Consider the following 19,290-nt stretch of genomic DNA (forward strand, 5'->3'; position numbering starts at 1 on the left):
AAGGGGGAGGCTTGCAAGCCGAAGAACACCATCCCAATCGTTAAGCACGGGAGTGGCCGCATCATGTTGTGGGGCTGCTTTGCTGTAGGAGGGACTGGTGCACTTCACAAAATAGATGGCATCATGAGGAATGGATCATTTATGTGGATATATTGAAGCAACATCTCAAAACATCAGTTAAAGCTTGGTCGCAAATGGGTCTTCCAAATGGACAATGACCCCAAGCATACTTCCAAAGGTGTGGCAAAATGGCTTAAGGACAACAAAGTCAAGGTATTGGAGTGGCCATCACAAAGCCCTGACCTCAATCCCATAGAAAATGTGTGGGTAGAACTGAAAAGGCGTGTACGAGCAAGGAAGCCTACAGACCTGACTCAGTCACACCAGCTCTGTCAGGAGGAATGGGCAAAAATTCACCCAACTTATTGTGGGACGCTTGTGGAAGGCTACCCAAAACATTTTACCCAAGTTAAACAATTTAATGGCAATGCTACCAAATACTAATTGAGTGTATGCAAACTTCTGACCCACTGGGAATGTGATGAAAGAAATAGAAGCTGAAATAAATCATCCTCTCTACTATTATTCTGACATTTCACATTCTTAAAATAAAGTGGTGATCCTAACTGACCCAAGATAGGGAATTTTTTTTAGGATTTAATTTCAGGAATTGTGAAAAACTGAGTTTAAATGTATTATGCTAAGGTGTATGTTAACTTCCGACTTCAACAGTCCAACAGAAAACCTGGAGCGCAAATAAAACCAACGGGCTGCCAGTTGGGGAACCCTGGAGTTTGACATCCGGGCATTTAAAACATACTTGATTTTCGAAATGTTGCATACTATTAAACTTGTTTTTTTTTGCATACTCAAATGGTCTACTATTTAGTATGGGTATTTGTACATGGCCATTGTCTCATTCGCCTAAGAAGGGTACAACATCATACCATTAAGCCATACAGGATGAACTATAGGTCTGGCAAGGCCAATCAGTCAATAGACCCCATGGTTTCATTATGTGGTCTGGTCTGGTCAGTTTTCTGGCCTATAAACCAGACCTGATCATTTATAGACACTTACTGTAGGGCTACAGACATATGGGCAGGACCAGGCATTTATGTGGTCCTAGAGGCAGACCTATATACAGTACATGTCACACACACAACACTAGAGGCGCTGAGCTCAGGCTATATTCATGTCATCAGTTGGGCCAATCAGAGCTGACACATGACAGTGACACAGAACTCTGAACCGCCTGGACATGCCACAACACACACTTCCCATTAACATCAGAGACATTATCTTACAGCCTCCTGCACACACACACACACACTTGCACTCTTGTATGCACACACACACACACACACACATATAACAAACCATCTCAGAGAAACACAGTCGCAGAGAAAGGCAAGGACACACACATAGAACAGTGTGGTTGATGAACAAGCCTCTCCTTCCTTCCGAATCTTTCAGCTCTCAGTAAACAGCCTGTCCAGATGCGCCCACTTTGACAAGGTGACAACTTGATTGAATCCTTCCTCTAATCAGATAAGTGCTCAATAATTTGTGTGTGTGTGTAGAGGGTCGTGGGGAATGAGGGGAGGACAGACAAAATCCCAGGGTATTATGTAAGGATAACACACACACACATCTCACACCACCTCTCCCCTTATATCTCTCTCCGTCTCTTAATGGTGGTTGTATTTGTGATTGAGGCAATGGCTTGGATCATGGTCAACACACACACACACAAACACACAGTTATGGATGGTAATCCGGCCTAATGGACAATCTTGTGTGGTTGACCTATGTGCTGTCTAATGTCCCCTGGTTCCTACCTGCCTATGCTGATGAGGCTGCATCCACCACTTATCGACCCCTCGTATGGATCTGGAACACACAGTACACACACATGCAGCAATATCAATCACTCACACACACGCTCATTCAATCACACAACATCAATCACTCACACACACACACACGCACACACACACCAAAATCAATCACTCAGCCATGATGCACTCATAGATATGTAGTTCTTTCCTACACACATAGACATACAAACACACAGATACACACGCAAACTGTACTGTATATCAATCAAGTAAATTTTCCACCCACACTCATACACAATTACATGCACACAAGAACATACAGAGTCTGCATCAATTACTGAACACGCACACACACACACACACACACACACACCTATTACTGAACTAATTACATTCCCTAGGAACACAAAGAATACTACGACAATTAAACATTAGGTCAAGGACATTCTGCCAAGACACAACGATCGCTGCATTGACCGTGTTTAATACCATTAACATACTGGTTATGCCATCTTTATAGCCACTAGTCAATACACAGAGAAGATAAACATTGATTTCTGGTCTGGAGGTCATATTATCTGTGATTGTAGACTCTATATCAATTACATAGGCCTAGCACTATTCTGTGAGGCAGAGAGAAAGCATACAAGCCTAGAATAAATTAGCATATTTTAAATGTAGTGACATGATTCCAGGTACAGGCAACAAAGCTAGGGATAAGTGTTATTTTAACTCAAAAATATATTAAAAGCCAAAAAAGCCTGTTAATTCCATGGATATCTTTGTTGGTTAAATCCTCTTGCTAACGGATTAGCCAGGAAAGCTCAAATTAAAAAATCTGAATCTCAGTCAGAGAAGAATGACGAATGCGCAAAAGTCAAACAGAAGCAGGAGAAAATTGGTTTCCTCCTTTTCTGAAGCCACGCAGCACGACGGAGGGTTTATTTTACTCTGCGAGTTAGAGATGATTATTCCCTCTGCTCTCTACTAATTATTTCAACTTTGGTGAGAACCGCAAGTGAAGGCTGCGTTAATCTGCCTTACATCTTTTTCATTCAGCTTTTCTCACGCAGTATAAAATGGTGCTAGCCTCCAGAGACACAGTATAAGGATCTATACTCTGTACTTGTCACAGTGCTGGGTTGGTTCTGTCTGAGGGAGTTACAGAGGTGCCCATGGGCAAACACACATCCATATTTGACTATTCTCAAGTAAACTACAGTTTTGTTTAATCATAAAAAATAAAAAAAAGTGCAATTATCACAAAATTGAAACACTCAAAACAGCTAGTCAAAAAGGCCGTTTCAAAACTCTAAGCACATTTTCAATTGACAAAGTACAACACACAACTTTATTTTTTCACTTAATAACTTAGTCAGGCTTTCATCTAGAAATACATCTTTCACATTGCAATACATGCTTATATAAAGTAATTGCCTTTCACGATGCGATGCTCACATTACTTTTGATATTATTCTCTTCTCTTCAGTTAAAATACATTTTTACTATCGCTTAATCCAACTGCTCTTAATTGATGATCACATAAAAGTTGGGTAAAGCTACTGTAGCTATACATTTAACATGTAAACTGGTTTGTCTAATACAGGTTTTGAGAAGTACATAATGAAAGTGTATATCTGTAAAGTAGAAACATACAAGTAGGAAATATACTCAAATGTACTATTATCATGACTATTCTGATTTTACTTCACAGTAAGCATTAAAAAAGATCAGAGATGTACTGTATGTAGCAAATCAAATCAAAGTTTATTGGTCGCGTACACAGCTGAGCGGATGTTACAGCAGGTGCAGTGAAATGCTTGGGTTTCTAGCTCCTATAGTGCAGCAATACAATCTCAATACAATACAATTCCCCAGTGGGAATCGAACCAAAAACTATTGTGTTGCTAGTGCCATGGTGTTATGAACTGAGCCACAAGTACAATACAACACTGTAAAATGCAATACATAATTACAATACAGATGAAAGATGTATGATTGCCATCCCCATGAGCGTACCCCCCTCCTTCAGGCCATGGATGAGGCATGCAACGACATCAATCCAGATCTACTGAAAGTCAGGCTTGGATTCACCATGCCAAAGGGTTTTTCTCCAGGTGCATGAACAATGATAATATCTACAGCGATTTTTATGAGAACCTATATCCACATTTTCAAGACAGGCATTGATGCAAACTAGTCCCTGCTAAACATTATGTTTCTTTCATTTCTTTCATTTGACTACATTGTGAAAGTTGTTCAGTACATTTTAATGGGTTGGGCAAGTGTATTGCCTATGTGAAAACTAATGTACTGTAGCATATTACATTCAAAGGGCAATTTTGAAACATTTCTTATATTTTTTGCTTTTGGATGAACTGGTGGTTAACATATCTGAATTGAGAAGACATCACTATGTTGTGTTTTGGATCAATGGTTTTGTGGTGAAATATGTCTACAAACAAAATGAATGCACAATGAAAGGTTTTGAATGGCTGCGTTACAAGTGTTACCAGTTTGGAGTTTTGTACGAAGAGTTTAGAAAATTCCCCCACATACTTGTGAAAATAGTACCAAAGCAATCAAAAAAAAGAAAACTCAACCTTTCTCCAGGCTATGTGTGTGTGTGTGTGTGTTTAAATTGAACAAGCCTTTAAGATAAGCCTATGTATTTGGCTGTAACTAAACATCACAGTCAATATACCCTGAAGGAAAGTCAAAGAGCTCAATGGGATCATATGGTTATTTCAATATCAGTTAGAAATGTGATTTTGGCATTGTTACAAAATCAGCTGGGCTATAAAAAGTAACAGGCATTTATTTTGAAGAAAGAGAGGCCTTCAAGACATCCAACCCCCACAAACACACTCAGACAGGAAAGTTGCAGGCACACACACACACACACACGCACACGCACACACACACACACATCAACTCTTATAAAAGTTCAAATGTGCACCATTTCATTAGTTAAAGATGAAAAGATGTGTACAGCTGCAGGGGTCTCAAATCCAAGCTGTGTATACCGATTAAATAAACTACAACTCTAAACGAGTCTACTGCACACATCTCTGATATGAAATTCAGTGAATAAAACATGAAAAATGACATTATTTTGATACATTTTTCATGGTTATTTATTTTCTATAACGCCAGGCTCCAGTGACTCAGAACCTCCGCCTTCTCCTCCCAGGGTGATTCCCAGCATGCATTGCAAAAACAAATTGACTGCCGTGGCCTGAGGAGGCAAGAGAGATTGAGAATCAATATTTCAAAACATCCATTCTTTATTTCTTCCCACAGAACAGACATACAGTATGTCTCCTCCTCTTGAGATGGACTGGTGCATAATGGCCCTCTTTCCTATCTGCACATCAAATCAGAGATCAGGGGTTGTATATATCAAGCATCTCAGAGATGGAGTGCTAGGGTCCATGTAATGTTATTTATTGTGTTGTCTAAAAAGGCCAAACTGATCCTGGGCTCAAGTTGAACAAACCTAACGCAATGGTAAATCTAAGCAAAGGGGGTTTGTCAGAAATATTTCAGCTATTTTCACAGCCGGAAATATGAGCAATAGCTGGCAATGATACAAAAGGGCTGGTTGTTGATAAATAAGTTGTAGGTGTAACGAGGGCTTGGCCACTCATTGGAGAAGCACGTTTTTGGTAACCGGATGAGAGGCGGTCTTTGGAGATGGGGATGTATACTTGAACAAGCTAAATGAAGTATGCTGGTCGGCATACTACCATTCCAGTGTTTTACTTGCTATATTGTATTTACTATGCCACCATGGCCTTTTTTGCCTTTACCTCCCTTCTCACCTCATTTGCTCGCATCGTATATAGACTTGTTTATACTGTATTATTGACTGTATGTTTGTTTTACTCCATGTGTAACTCTGTGTCGTTGTATCTGTCGAACTGCTTTGCTTTATCTTGGCCAGGTCGCAATTGTAAATGAGAACTTGTTCTCAACTTGCCTACCTGGTTAAATAAAGGTGAAAAAAAAAATAATAATAATAAATAAATAAAAATATGTGAGTATGTTTTAGGATGTGCAGTATATTTTCAAATTAAGGCACTCTGACGAATATACCATTTAAATAGCAACAGCCCCTAAAAACCTACTTCTCATTTAGAAAACAGACTATGTGGCATTGATATCAGTCAGAAACATTTATTATACTGTCAGAATTGACTACAAAGTGTAAAGAGGATCATTTTGGTCATGAAGTCAGTCTCGTGAAACTTTTGGTCCTGACTGCATTACAATGTAAATGAAGGTTGGGTTTGTTTCAATCCTGCCCACAGCTGGCAGGACACAAGTAATCATGGAGCAAGCAAACCGATTGTAATGTCTGTGGTAAATTTGATTTGACTTTGGATATCCCTATGGGGCTAGTTGGGAAACATCTGTAAATTGGTCAATATATAAAAATTCCAATAGCTCCAAATTACTTACAATGACTTAAAAACCTCAAATCACTTATAAATTGTAGAAATTAATATGTTCTCATTTACATTGTGCAATTTATTGACAGCCCCCAATTAGCCCCGGAGATAGGTTATCCAAAGTCAAACCAATTTTGTCACGGTCAGACACCAGCCTGCTGAAGCTAATTGGCTAAATATTTTGTCTAACTCTTCCCACCTGCGAACTCACACATCAACCCACACCCCAAAACCAACTCAGGTTTAATTCAGTCATGGCCGCTAGAATTTCCTGATCAATTTTAATAGACAAAAAATGAGATTTTCTTTCAAAAACAAGGACATTTCTAAGTGACCCCAAACTTTTGAACGGTAGTGTATATATTGGCGCATAGCCAGGGGGACAATGTACTTAAGTATCAAAAGTAAAAGTACAAATATAAACCATTTCAAATTCCTTATTGTAAGCAAACCAGATGGCACAATTTTCTTGTTTTATTGACGGATATCCAGGGGCAAACTCCAACACTGACATAATTTACAAACAAAGCATTTGTGTTTAGTGAGTCTGCCAGATCAGAGGCAGTAGGGATGACCAGGGATGTTCTCTTTGATAAGTGTGTGAGAATTGGACAAATTTCCTGTCAAAATGTAATGAGTACTTTTGGGTGTCAAGGAAAATGTATGGAGCCAAAAATATAAATTGTAAAGAAATGTACAGATACCACAAAAAACTACTTAAGTAATACTTTAAAGTATTTTTACTTCAGTACTTTACACCACTGCCCAAATGCCTTCACACCAGTACATTAGCACACTTTATATACTGTTACACATGCACTTATCACATAGTATTCCATACATAAGTTAAGGCCATGCAACCTGAGTTGAAACGTGAGTGAGGTGCACATGTACAGTACAAGCGCCATATATTTGTGGTGGACACTTGATACAGTCGCATGATAATGTTGTGGTATGTCACAAAATCATGTTATGACCACTTAATATCAATATTAATTTTATATATCAATATTTTTCTAAGGTGTAAACGGTACAGCCAAATGGTTACTTGCAAAGTAGCAATATCAGAAATAGATCGTGTCAATATAAATAAAATGTACAGTATGTACAGGAACAATATTAATAACGATATCAGTGATAGTCATATGCATACAATCAGAGGTAAAGTGGCTGAGCAGCAGGACAAAGAAAATTGTAGCAGCAACGTATAGTGAATAGAGGCACTGCAGATAGTGCTGATGACTGGTCCGTCCAAATCACACATGAGCAAGGGAATCTACAGTTGAATTCGGAAGTTTACATACACTTAGGTTGGAGTCATTAAAACTCGTTTTTCAACCACTGCACACATTTCTTGTTAACAAACTATAGTTTTGGCAAGTCGGTTAGGACTTGCATGACACAAGTAATTTTTCCAACAATTGTTTACAGACAGATATTTTCACTTATGATTCACTGTATCACAATTCCAGTGGGTCAGAGGTTCACATAGACTAAGTTGACTGTGCCTTTAAACAGCTTGGAAAATATCAGAAAATTATGTCATGGCTTTAGAAGCTTCTGATAGGCTAATTGACATAATTTGAGTCAATTGGAGGTGTACCTCCAAGCGAACTTCAATGCCATACAACACTCATTCCGTGGCCTCCAACTGCTCTTAAACGCTAGTAAAACCAAATGCATGCTTTTCAACCGTTCGCTGCCCGCACCCACCCGCCCGACTAGCATCACTACTATGGAAGGTTCTGACTTACAATATGTGGACTACCTAGGTGTCTGGCTAGACTGTAAACTCTCCTTCCAGACTCACATTAAACATCTCCAATCCAAAATTAAATCTTAGAATCGGCTTCCTTTTTCGCAACAAAGCCTACTTCACTCACGCCGCCAAATATACCCTCGTAAAACTGACTATCCTACTGAACCTCGACTTCGGCGATGTCATTTACAAAATAGCTTCTAATACTCTAGTTTATCACAGTGCCATCCGTTTTGTCACCAAAGCTCCTTTATACCACCCACCACTGCGACCTGCATGCTCTAGTCGGCTGGCCCTTGCTACATATTCATCGCCAGACCCACTGGCTCCAGGTCATCTATAAGTCTATGCTAGGTAAAGCTCTGCCTTATCTCAGATCAACGGTCACGATAACAACACCCACCTGTAGCACGCACTCCAGCAGGTATATCTCACTGGCCATCCCCAAAGCCAACACCTACTTTGGCCGCCTTTCCTTCCAGTTCTCTGCTGCCAATGACTGGAATGAATTACAAAAATCGTTGAAGCTGGAGACTTAAATTTCCCTCACTAACTTTAAACATCCGCCATCTGAGCAGCTAACCGATCGCTGCAGCTGTACATAGTCCATATGTAAATAGCCCACCCAATCTACCTACCTCATCCCCATATTGTTTTTATTTACTTTCTGCTCTTTTGCACACCAGTATTTCTACATGCACATCATCATCTGCTCATCTATCACTCTAGTGTTAATTTGCTAAATTGTAATTACTCCGCTACTTTGGCCTATTTATTTCTTTACCTCCTCACGGCCTTTGCACACACTGTATAGACTTTCTTTTTTTTCTATTGTGTTATTGACTGTACGTTTGTTTATCTCAACTAGCCTACCTGATTAAATAAAGGTGAAATAAAAAACAAATACAAAATAAACCTGTGGATGTATTTCAAGGCCTACCTTCAAATTCAGTGCGTCTTTGATTGACAACATGGGAAAATCAAAATAAATCAGCCAAGACCTCAGAAAAAAAATTGTAACCTCCACAAGTCTGGTTCATCCTTGGGAGCAATTTCCAAAAGCATGAAGGTACCACGTTCATCTGTACAAACAATAGTATGCAAGTATAAACACCATGGGACCACACAGCCGTCATAACGCACAGGAAGGAGACGCGTTCTGTTGCCGAAAGATGAACGTACTTTGGTGTGAAAAGTGCAAATCAATCCCAGACCAACAGCAAAGGACCTTGTGAAATGCTGGAGGAAACAGGTACAAAGTATCTATATCCACAGTAAAATGAGTCCTACATGGACATAACCTGAAAGGCCGTTCAGCAAGGAAGAAGCCACTGCTCCGAAACCGCCATAAAAAAAGATAGACTACGGTTTGCAACTGCACTGTACTTTTTGGAGAAATGTCCTCTGGTCTGATGAAACAAAAAATAGAACTGTTTGGCCATAATGACCATCGATATGTTTGGAGGAATAGGGGGAGGCTTGCAAGCCAAAGAACATACCCCAACCGTGAAGCACGGGGGTGCTTTGCTGCAGGAGGGACTGGTGCACTTCACAAAATAGATGGCATCATGAGGTGGGAAAATTATGTGGATATCTTGAAGCAAAATCTCAAGACATCAGTTAAAGCTGAAACCAGTTAAAGCTTGGTCACAAATGGTTCTTCAAAATGGACAATGACCCCAAGCATACTTCTAAAGTTGTGGAAAATGGCTTAAGGACAACAAAGTCAAGGTTTTGGAGTGGCCATCACAAAGCCCTGGCCTCATCCTATAGAAAATTTGTGTGCAGAACTGAAAAAGTGTGTAAGAGCAAGGAGGCCTACAACTTGACCTAAGATGTGGAAATTTTACTAGGATTAAATGTCACATATTGTGAAAAACTGAATTGAAATGTATTTGGCTAAGGTGTTTGTAAACTTCCGACTTCAACTGCATCGTCGGAGAGCCTGTTTCTGTCCTGCCCTTGACTTTGGTGCAGGGAATGTGATGTCCATAACCTCTTCGTCGCAAAACTGCCTGATTTTCTCAAAAAGATAGTTTGTCTAGCTGTATCAAGTCCAGGTGCTGCTTTAACAGGCAGACCATCTATGTGAGGAAGAATGTCAGCGTTGCACAGCAGTTGAAAACAGGTACCATCAATCCGAACGCTCCTTGGCGACAACGCCAGGCTTCAGAGCATCGAAGCTGTAAAACAGGGAATAACAACAAAATATCTGAAGACATTACAACATTCATTCACCTCCTAAGTTTAGATGAGAATAACCTCATACAATATTTTTTTTACCTGAAGTTCTGATACTGCTTGATCTGTGGCAGCAGCCTGAAGTACCAGCCATAGCTTTCCACCAGCACCGTACCATCGTCCAGTCCAACCAGCTGTGGGATGTTGACCCCTGTCACAGTGCTGTCCTTCACAACACCAGCAATCTCAGACAAAGTTTTCAGTCACGTCTTTCTGAAGCTCTGCTTGAAGAGGCCGAAGCACCAGTCAGGGTCAAACTTGGTGTTGCCTGTGATCAGGTCCAGATTGTGGTGGAGCGTGTGCATGGTCCACCAGGCATAATACCAGAGCATAAACTTGTTATTGTCTTCGCCACTGCAATTATCACAATTCTGGTCCACATGTGTTTTCCCAACTCCATAGTTGGTCAAGAAATGGTGCAAATAGTTGATGACTGTGCTGCTGCCTTTGCTTGCTTGGGCCAGCTCTCTTTTTGATGACTGTATGACTGGTGGATTAGAGTCAGGCGTGTTCTACTGATTTATGCTGAAAGACAAATTCCAGATACAAATATTTTAGCATTATTATACAATAGATGCGAAATGGCATTCTGAGATAACATCACTACACACAGTTCACACAGCTAACATCAGCTGGCTAGCTAACAGCAAGCTTTAACTAGCAATACAAACTGATTGTCATAGCTGGCTAAAGTTAACCAATAGGGTTCTATGTTAGCTAGTTAGCTAGCTAACACTAGGCTATAACTACCAATGCAAAATGACATTCTGAGAAAACATCACTCACGTTACACACACTTCATGCCACACACATATGCAAACTTAGGGATGACATGCCAGTAACAAACGCTGACACTACACATTCATGTATATAGGACCAAATTATGAAAGACAAGAATTGTACTTTAGAATTCTGTAAAGTCAGTGTGGAAGAGGTGAAAAAAATAATTGTTGTCTATGAACAATGACAAGCCACCGGGGTCTGACAATCTGGATGGAAAATTACTGAGGATAATAGCAGACGATATTGCCACTCCTCTTCAATTTAAGCCTACTAGCGAGCGTGTGCCCTCAGGCATGGAGGGAAGCTAAAGTAATTCCGCTACCAAAGAATAGTAAAGCCCTCTTTACTGGCTCAAATATCCGACCAATCAGCCTGTTACCAACCCTTAGTAAAAAATTGTGTTTGACAAAATACAATACTATTTCACAGTAAACAAATTGACAACAGAATTTCAGCATGCTTTATAGGGAAGGACACTCAACAAGGACACTCAACAAGCACAGCACTTACACAAATGACTGATACAAAGATACAAAAAATAAAAAAATAAAAAGTCCATTATTTGGGGACAGACAAATTATCACGAGACAGAATGTTAGTCTACTGTCCAACGTAAAGAAAGAAAATATGGTGGAATTATAAGCAAGACAACAAGTAGCCAGTGCAGCTTTTGATATTAACGGTCATAGCCTGATACTGGAAAAACATATGTGTTATGGCTTTTCACCTCCTGCTATTATGTGGATAAAAAGTTACTTGTCTAACAGAACACAGAGGGTGTTCATTAATGGAAGCCTCTCAAATATAATCCAGTTAGAATCAGGAATTCCCCAGGGTAGCTTTTTAGGCCCCTTGCTTTTCTACATTTTTACTAATGACATGCCACTGATTTTGAATAAAGACAGAGTGCCGATGACTCAACACTGGTCTAAGACACTGTATCTCAGTGCTAGAGGCGTCACTACAGACAACGTGGTTCAAATCCTGACTGTATCACAACCGGCCATGATTGGGAGTCCCATAGGGCGGCGCACAATTGGCCCAGCGTCGTCCGAGTTCGTCATTCGTCTAAACCCTAAACCTCAAATACATCTTGGAATACATAATGTGGAAATTGAGAAAGTTGAGATGACTAAAATGCTTGGAGTAACCCTAGATCATCAACTGTCATGGTCAAAACATATTGATGCATTAGTAGCTAAGATGGGGAGAAGTCTGTCTATAAAAAAGCGATGCTCTGCCTTCTGTACAACACTATCAACAAGGCAGGTTCTACAGGCCCTAGTTTTGTCGCACCTTGACTACTGTTCAGTCATGTGGTCAGGTGCCACAAAAATAACTTAGGAAAATTGCAATTGGCTCAGAACAGGGCAGCACGGCTGGCCCTTGGATGTACACAGAGAGCTAATATTAATAATATGCATATCAATCTCTCCTGGCTGAAAGTGGAGAGATTGACTTCATCGCAACTTTTATTTATGAGAGGTATTGACATGTTGAATGCACCGAGCTGTCTGTCTAAACTACCGGCCCACAGCTCGGACACCCATGCCACAAGACATGCCACAAGAGGTCTCGTCACAGTCCCCAAGTCCAGAACAGACTACGGGGGGCACACAGTACTACATATAGCCATGACTACATGGAGCTCTATTCCACATCAAGTAACTGAAGCAAGCAGTAAAATTAGATTTAAAAAACTGATTAAAAAAACACCTTATGGAACAACGGAGACTGTGAAGCAGCACAAACATTGGCACAGACACATGCATACACACACACACACAAATGATAACATACGGACTATACATACACATGGATTTAGTACTGTAAATACGTGGTAGTGGTGGAGTATGGGCCTGAGGGCACACAGTGTATTGTGACATCTGTGAATGTAATTGTAATGTTTTTAAAATTGTATAAACTGCCTTAATTTTGCTGAGCCCCAGGAAGAGTAGCTAATGGGGATCCATAATAAATACAAATACAAATGTTAGCTAGCAAGACAGCCACCTACCCTCAGCTAACATTAGCTAGCTAACAAGCTTTAACTTTGGGTCTTTTGTTAAGACATGTCACGCTAACGTTAGCTATCTAGCTCAATCTATAGAGTAATGTTACTAGCAATACAAACCGATTGTCAAGCAAAAGTTAACCAAATAACGTTAGGTTTAATGTTAGTTAGCAAGCCAGCCATGGAACTCCAGCTGGCTAGCTAACAGCAACATTTAGCTTGCAATGAAAACAACTTTGACAAAATTAGAAATGTATAATATCTTAATCTGTAGCTCGATTCTTACCTGTATACATGGATGCAAGCTTCACGGCAGACTGCAACCCATATAAGACATCCTGTGTTGTTTCCGTTTAGTTTGCACAGCTTGTTTGGCCCGTTGTGTTCCACTGATTTCAAAATGTGTTATTTTCAGAGTGAGAGAGAGTCAGCATGGCACGATCGTCATCCAGAAAGTAGTCCATCACAACTTTTCCCCACTGACCTTTGTCGATAGCGCCTGATAAATTCAGGGCAGCAATGTTATTGAGAGCAGTAGCAACATATTTGCAGTTCTCCATGGCTAATGTTATATCTTTAAAAAAAATGCAGTAGAAAGGATTATCTATGCATTACGAGCAGCTCATTTTATAGACACAAGATGCAACACCGCAGACCAATCCAAACTAATCTCTCAGCATGTCCAGCCCACTCATTATCTCTGCCAATCATGGCTAGCGGGAAGGTTGCTCTCTTTCTCTGTGGCTAAACCAACTAGGCTCTTAATTTAACAATTACATTCGTATTTACAGATGACATACAAGTTTGATATTAAAGCACAAGAAAGTTCATGTATCTCTGGAACATACTAACATCTCTGTTGACGAGTCTACGATTCGTAAAACACTAAACAAGAATGGTGTTCATGAGAGGACACCACGGAAGAAGCCACTGCTGTCCAAAAAAAAACATTGCTGCAATAGACGGGAAAATTAATTCCCAAGTTTATCAGTACATTTTGCAGGAGAATGTAAGGCAATCTATCCGCCAATTGAAGCTCAACAGAAGTTGGGTGATGCAACAGGACAACGACCCAAAACACGGAAGTAAATCAAAAACAGAATGGCTTCAACAGATGAAAATACACCTTCTTGAGTGGCCCAGTCCTGACCTCAACCCGATTGAGATGCTGTGGCATGACCTCAAGAGAGTGGTTCACACCAGACAACCCAATAATATTGCTGAACTGAAACAGTTTTGTAAAGAGGAATGGTCCAGAATTCAACCCCAAAAATTTGGTTGATGTTATTGTCGCAAAAAGGAAGGTCAACCAGTTATTAAGTCAAAGGGTTCAAAGCTTTTCCGACACTGCACTGTGAATGCTTACGTAGTGTGTTCAATAATGACATGAAAACGTATAATTGTTTGTGTGTTATTAGTGTAAGCAGACTGTGTTTGTCTATTGTTGTGACCAAGATGAAGATCAGATAAAATTTTAGGACAAATTTATGCAGAAATCCAGGTAATTCCAAAGAGTTCACATACATTTTCTTGCCACTGTATGCATGAACACTCTGAACAAGAGCGGACAAGTATTGGCCATACAGTGGTGTGTGTGTGTGTGTGTGTGTGTGTGTGTGTGTGTGTGTGTGTGTGTGTGTGTGTGTGTGCACCATGAGTCTATCAGTGTGTTTATTTGATCCCTTGGCCAGTCATTTAACAATTCATTAACTCTGAGCCTAGTCCCTCTCTAGTACGTGTAACCACTGTAGATGTGACAGCCAACCATTACAAAACAAATAAACAAAAATTTGCAGGTTCACATGTTGAGCTTAAATTTCACATGTTAACACCATCTTTACACATGGGAGGAGAATAACATGTTTTCACCTCACATGTGTATTGCAGTTTCACATGTAAAATTTGTGGTTTCACATGATAAAATCATTCATATAATCGTATACTCACGTTTCACGTGAAAAAAAGAAAACTCCACATGTGAAAATCCCACTTTCACAAGAAAATTCCACATTTTCTTGAATGCTTGTAAACAAAGTAAATGTAAACAAACACTGTATAGCCTAAAAACATGGTTAAATGTATCATTTTCATATAATGGATGGTCAGTCCTTGCATACATAGCATAGTCTCAGCTTTTTACCGAAACTGTTCAATTAAGGATTGCAGCTTTAAACACCTTTAATAGAGGTACAGTGTTATTATTTTATATGGTGAAATCCTCTAGTGAGTGAGTTACGTTTGTGCCATTAATATTAAGAAAAACTTCTGAAGTCGAGAACAAAATTTTTAGTATTGCAAACACAAAGAATGATCTTGAAAGCAAAACATAAACCCAAAAGTACTGGTAACAAAATAAAATATTGCAAGGAAATACTATTAACTGTAAATGGACAACGCGATTAAATAAAACACCTTCCTCTTTCCTGTAATTTGACTGACATATTGTTGGTTTTTACCCTGGCCTTTCGCTGCTTTTTGTCTAGTTGGAATTTTTGGTACATTCATTCCAGCAACATAGCACCCTGCATCACAGTGCTGGTTTACTTCTGAAGCTAAGCATGGTCGTTCCTGGTTGGTCCCTGGATGGTTACCAAACTAAGCTGAAGTGGTGAAAATAATACTATGAAAAATTGAATTTGTTCACACGTCTGACAACCACACAATGTTTTTCATTTTTTGTTGTTGAAAGGGAACACACTAGGCAGAGAGAGAGAGAGAGAGAAGAGTCTAGAAAAGTCTGCAGCACCCGGCCTCCCCCTGCTAGAATCCGAAGTCAAATGTCTGCTGTTTGCTGATGATCTGGTGCTTCTGTCACCAACCAAGGAGGGCCTACAGCAGCACCTAGATCTTATGCACAGATTCTGTCAGACCTGGGCCCTGACAGTAAATCTCAGTAAGACCAAAATAATGGTGTTCCAAAAAAGGTCCAGTCACCAGGACCACAAATTCAAATTCCATCTAGACACTGTTGCCCTAGAGCACACAAAAAACTATACATACCTTGGCCTAAACATCAGTGCCACAGGTAACTTCCACAAAGCTGTGAACGATCTGAGAGACAAGGCAAGAAGGGCATTCTATGCCATCAAAAGAAACATACATTTCAACATTTTACATTTACATTTAAGTCATTTAGCAGACGCTCTTATCCAGAGCGACTTACAAATTGGTGCGTTCACCTTAAGACATCCAGTGGAACAGCCACTTTACAATAGTGCATCTAAATCTTTTAAGGGGGGGGGGGGGTGAGAAGGATTACTTTATCCTATCCTAGGTATTCCTGAAAGAGGTGGGGTTTCAGGTGTCTCCGGAAGGTGGTGATTGACTCCGCTGTCCTGGCGTCGTGAGGGAGTTTGTTCCACCATTGGGGGGCCAGAGCAGCGAACAGTTTTGACTGGACTATTCAACATACCAATTAGGATTTGGCTAAAAATACTTGAATCAGTCATCGAGCCCATTGCCCTTTATGGTTGTGAGGTCTGGGGTCCGCTCACCAACCAAGACTTCACAAAATGGAACAAACACCAAATTGAGACTCTGCATGCAGAATTCTGCAAAAATATCCTCCGTGTACAACGTAAAACACCAAATAATGCATGCAGAGCAGAATTAGGCCGATACCCACTAATTATCAAAATCCAGAAAAGAGCCATTAAAATCTACAACCACCTAAAAGGAAGCGATTCACAAACCTTCCATAACAAAGCCATCACCTACAGAGAGATGAACCTGGAGAAGAGTCCCCTAAGCAAGCTGGTCCTGGGGCTCTGTTCACAAACACAAACACACCCTACAGAGCCCCAGGACAACAGCACAATTAGACCCAACCAAATCATGAGAAAACAAAAAGATAATTACTTAACACATTGGAAAGACTTAACAAAAAAACAGAGCAAACTAGAATGCTATTTGGCCCTACACAGAGAGTACACAGCGGCAGAATACCTGACCACTGTGACTGACCCAAAATTAAGGAAAGCTTTGACTATGTACAGACTCAGTGAGCATAGCCTTGCTATTGAGAAAGGCCGCCGTAGGCAGACATGGCTCTCAAGAGAAGACAGGCTATGTGCTCACTGCCCACAAAATGAGGTGGAAACTGAGCTGCACTTCCTAACCTCCTGCCCAATGTATGACCATATTAGAGATACATATTTCCCCCAGATCACACAGATCCACAAAGAATTCGAAAACAAATCCAATTTTGAAAAACTCACATATCTACTGGGTGAAATTCCACAGTGTGCCATCACAGCAGCAAGATTTGTGACCTGTTGCCACGAGAAAAGGGCAACCAGTGAAGAACAAACACCATTGTAAATACAACCCATATTTATGCTTATTTATTTTATCTTGTGTCCTTTAACTATTTGTACATTGTATATATATATATATATATATATATATATATATATATATATATATATATATATATATATATGACATTTGTAATGTCTTTACTGTTTTGAAACTTCTGTATGTGTAATGTTTACTGTTCATTTTTGTTGTTTTTCACCTTATATATTCACTTTGTATGTTGTCTACCTCACTTGCTTTGGCAATGTTAACACATGTTTCCCATGCCAATAAAGCCCTTGAACCTGAAACCCCACCTCTTTCAGGAATACCTAGGATAGGATAAAGTAATCCTTCTCACCCCCTTAAAAGATTTAGATGCACTATTGTAAAGTGGCTGTTCCACTGGATGTCTTAAGGTGAACGCACCAATTTGTAAGTCGCTCTGGATAAGAGCGTCTGCTAAATGACTTAAATGTAAATGTATTGTAATGTATTGTATTGTAATGTATTGTAATGTATTGTATTGTATTGTATTGTAATGTATTGTAATGCATTGTATTGTAATGTATTGTATTGTATTGTAATGTATTGTAATGCATTGTATTGTAATGTATTGTATTGTATTGTAATGTATTGTAATGTATTGTAATGTAATGTAATGTATTGTAATGTATTGTAATGTATTGTATTGTATTGTATTGTAATGTATTGTATTGTAATGTATTGTATAGATGCACTACTGTTCCACTGGATGTCATAAGGTGAATGCACCAATTTGTAAGTCGCTCTGGATAAGAGCGTCTGCTAAATGACTTAAATGTAAATGTAAATGAATTGAATTGAATTGAGAGAGAGAGAGGGGGGCAGAAAGAGAGAGACAGGGGGCAGAAAGAGAGAGATGGGGGGTGTGAGGGAGCAAGAGAGACAGAGGGAGTGTGAGGGAGCGAGGGAGACAGGGAGTGTGAGGGAGCGAGAGAGACAGGGAGTGTGAGGGAGCGAGAGAGACAGGGAGTGTGAGGGAGCGAGAGAGAGACAGTGGGGGTGTGAGGGAGCGAGAGAGAGTGTAAGGGAGTTAGAGAGAGAGAGAGAGAGAGAGAGAGAGAGAGAGAGAGAGAGAGAGAGAGAGAGAGAGAGAGAGGGAGAGAGAGAGTGTGAGGGAGGGAGGGAGGGAGGGAGGGAGGGAGGGAGAAAGAGAGAGTGTGAGGGAGGGAGGGAGAGAGAGGGAGAGTGTAAGGGAGTTAGAGAGAGAGAGTGTGAGGGAGGGAGAGAGAGATGGAATAAGATAGAGAATGGGGAGCACCAGAGTACCAGTTTCAGCCAGGTTAATGAGGCATCACTGAAAAAATTAACCACTGTAGCACGATGACCAGCTGGCTATCAAGCATACACACACACACACACAAACTTACAGCATCTCTAGCTAAACATTTATCTCTATCCTATAATTCCAAACGGGCTGGCTGGTGAAATTCCCTGGGTAAAGGAACAAGTCTACCGGTACATTATCATTATTGCAATCTGGCAGAAAATCCAACCAAGCTGCATGATTGGAAGAACAAACTGAATGTGCAAGAGATATTTAGCCATGCTCAGACGAAAATAACAGTTAAATAAAATACGTTGTCATTAGGTAGCAGAGAGAGAGAAAAAAAACAAAGGAAGGAAGGGAAGCATCTCCAGGGGTGTGGAAGCAGACAGACACTCACCTTCTAGAACCATCTATAGGTGTGGAGGGTGGTGAGGTGGCTTCTCAGAGCAGAGGTCAGGGGGCCGGAGTTGGGGTTGGACCCTATGGTTCCGTGGATCTCAGTGGCCTTGTGGCTCGTGTCAGTGTAGGTCACTGGCTCCTTAGACAGAAAAGGACATACATGGCTGCGTTAGAACACACCAGCTCCAAAC

The 19,290-nt window shown here is 40.2% G+C and overlaps 1 protein-coding gene across 1 annotated transcript in view; it reads right to left on the reverse strand.

Annotated features, from left to right (window-relative positions):
- apba1a (amyloid beta (A4) precursor protein-binding, family A, member 1a) overlaps positions 1–19,290 on the reverse strand; it is a 105,015-nt gene that overhangs the window by 47,462 nt on the left and 38,263 nt on the right. The window contains 1 exon segment of the mRNA XM_029638486.2: positions 19,098–19,238. The gene's annotated coding sequence lies outside the window, so the exon portion shown is untranslated.

This window comes from Oncorhynchus nerka, linkage group LG27 (genome assembly GCF_034236695.1).
Source record: "Oncorhynchus nerka isolate Pitt River linkage group LG27, Oner_Uvic_2.0, whole genome shotgun sequence".
NCBI lineage: Eukaryota > Metazoa > Chordata > Actinopteri > Salmoniformes > Salmonidae > Oncorhynchus > Oncorhynchus nerka.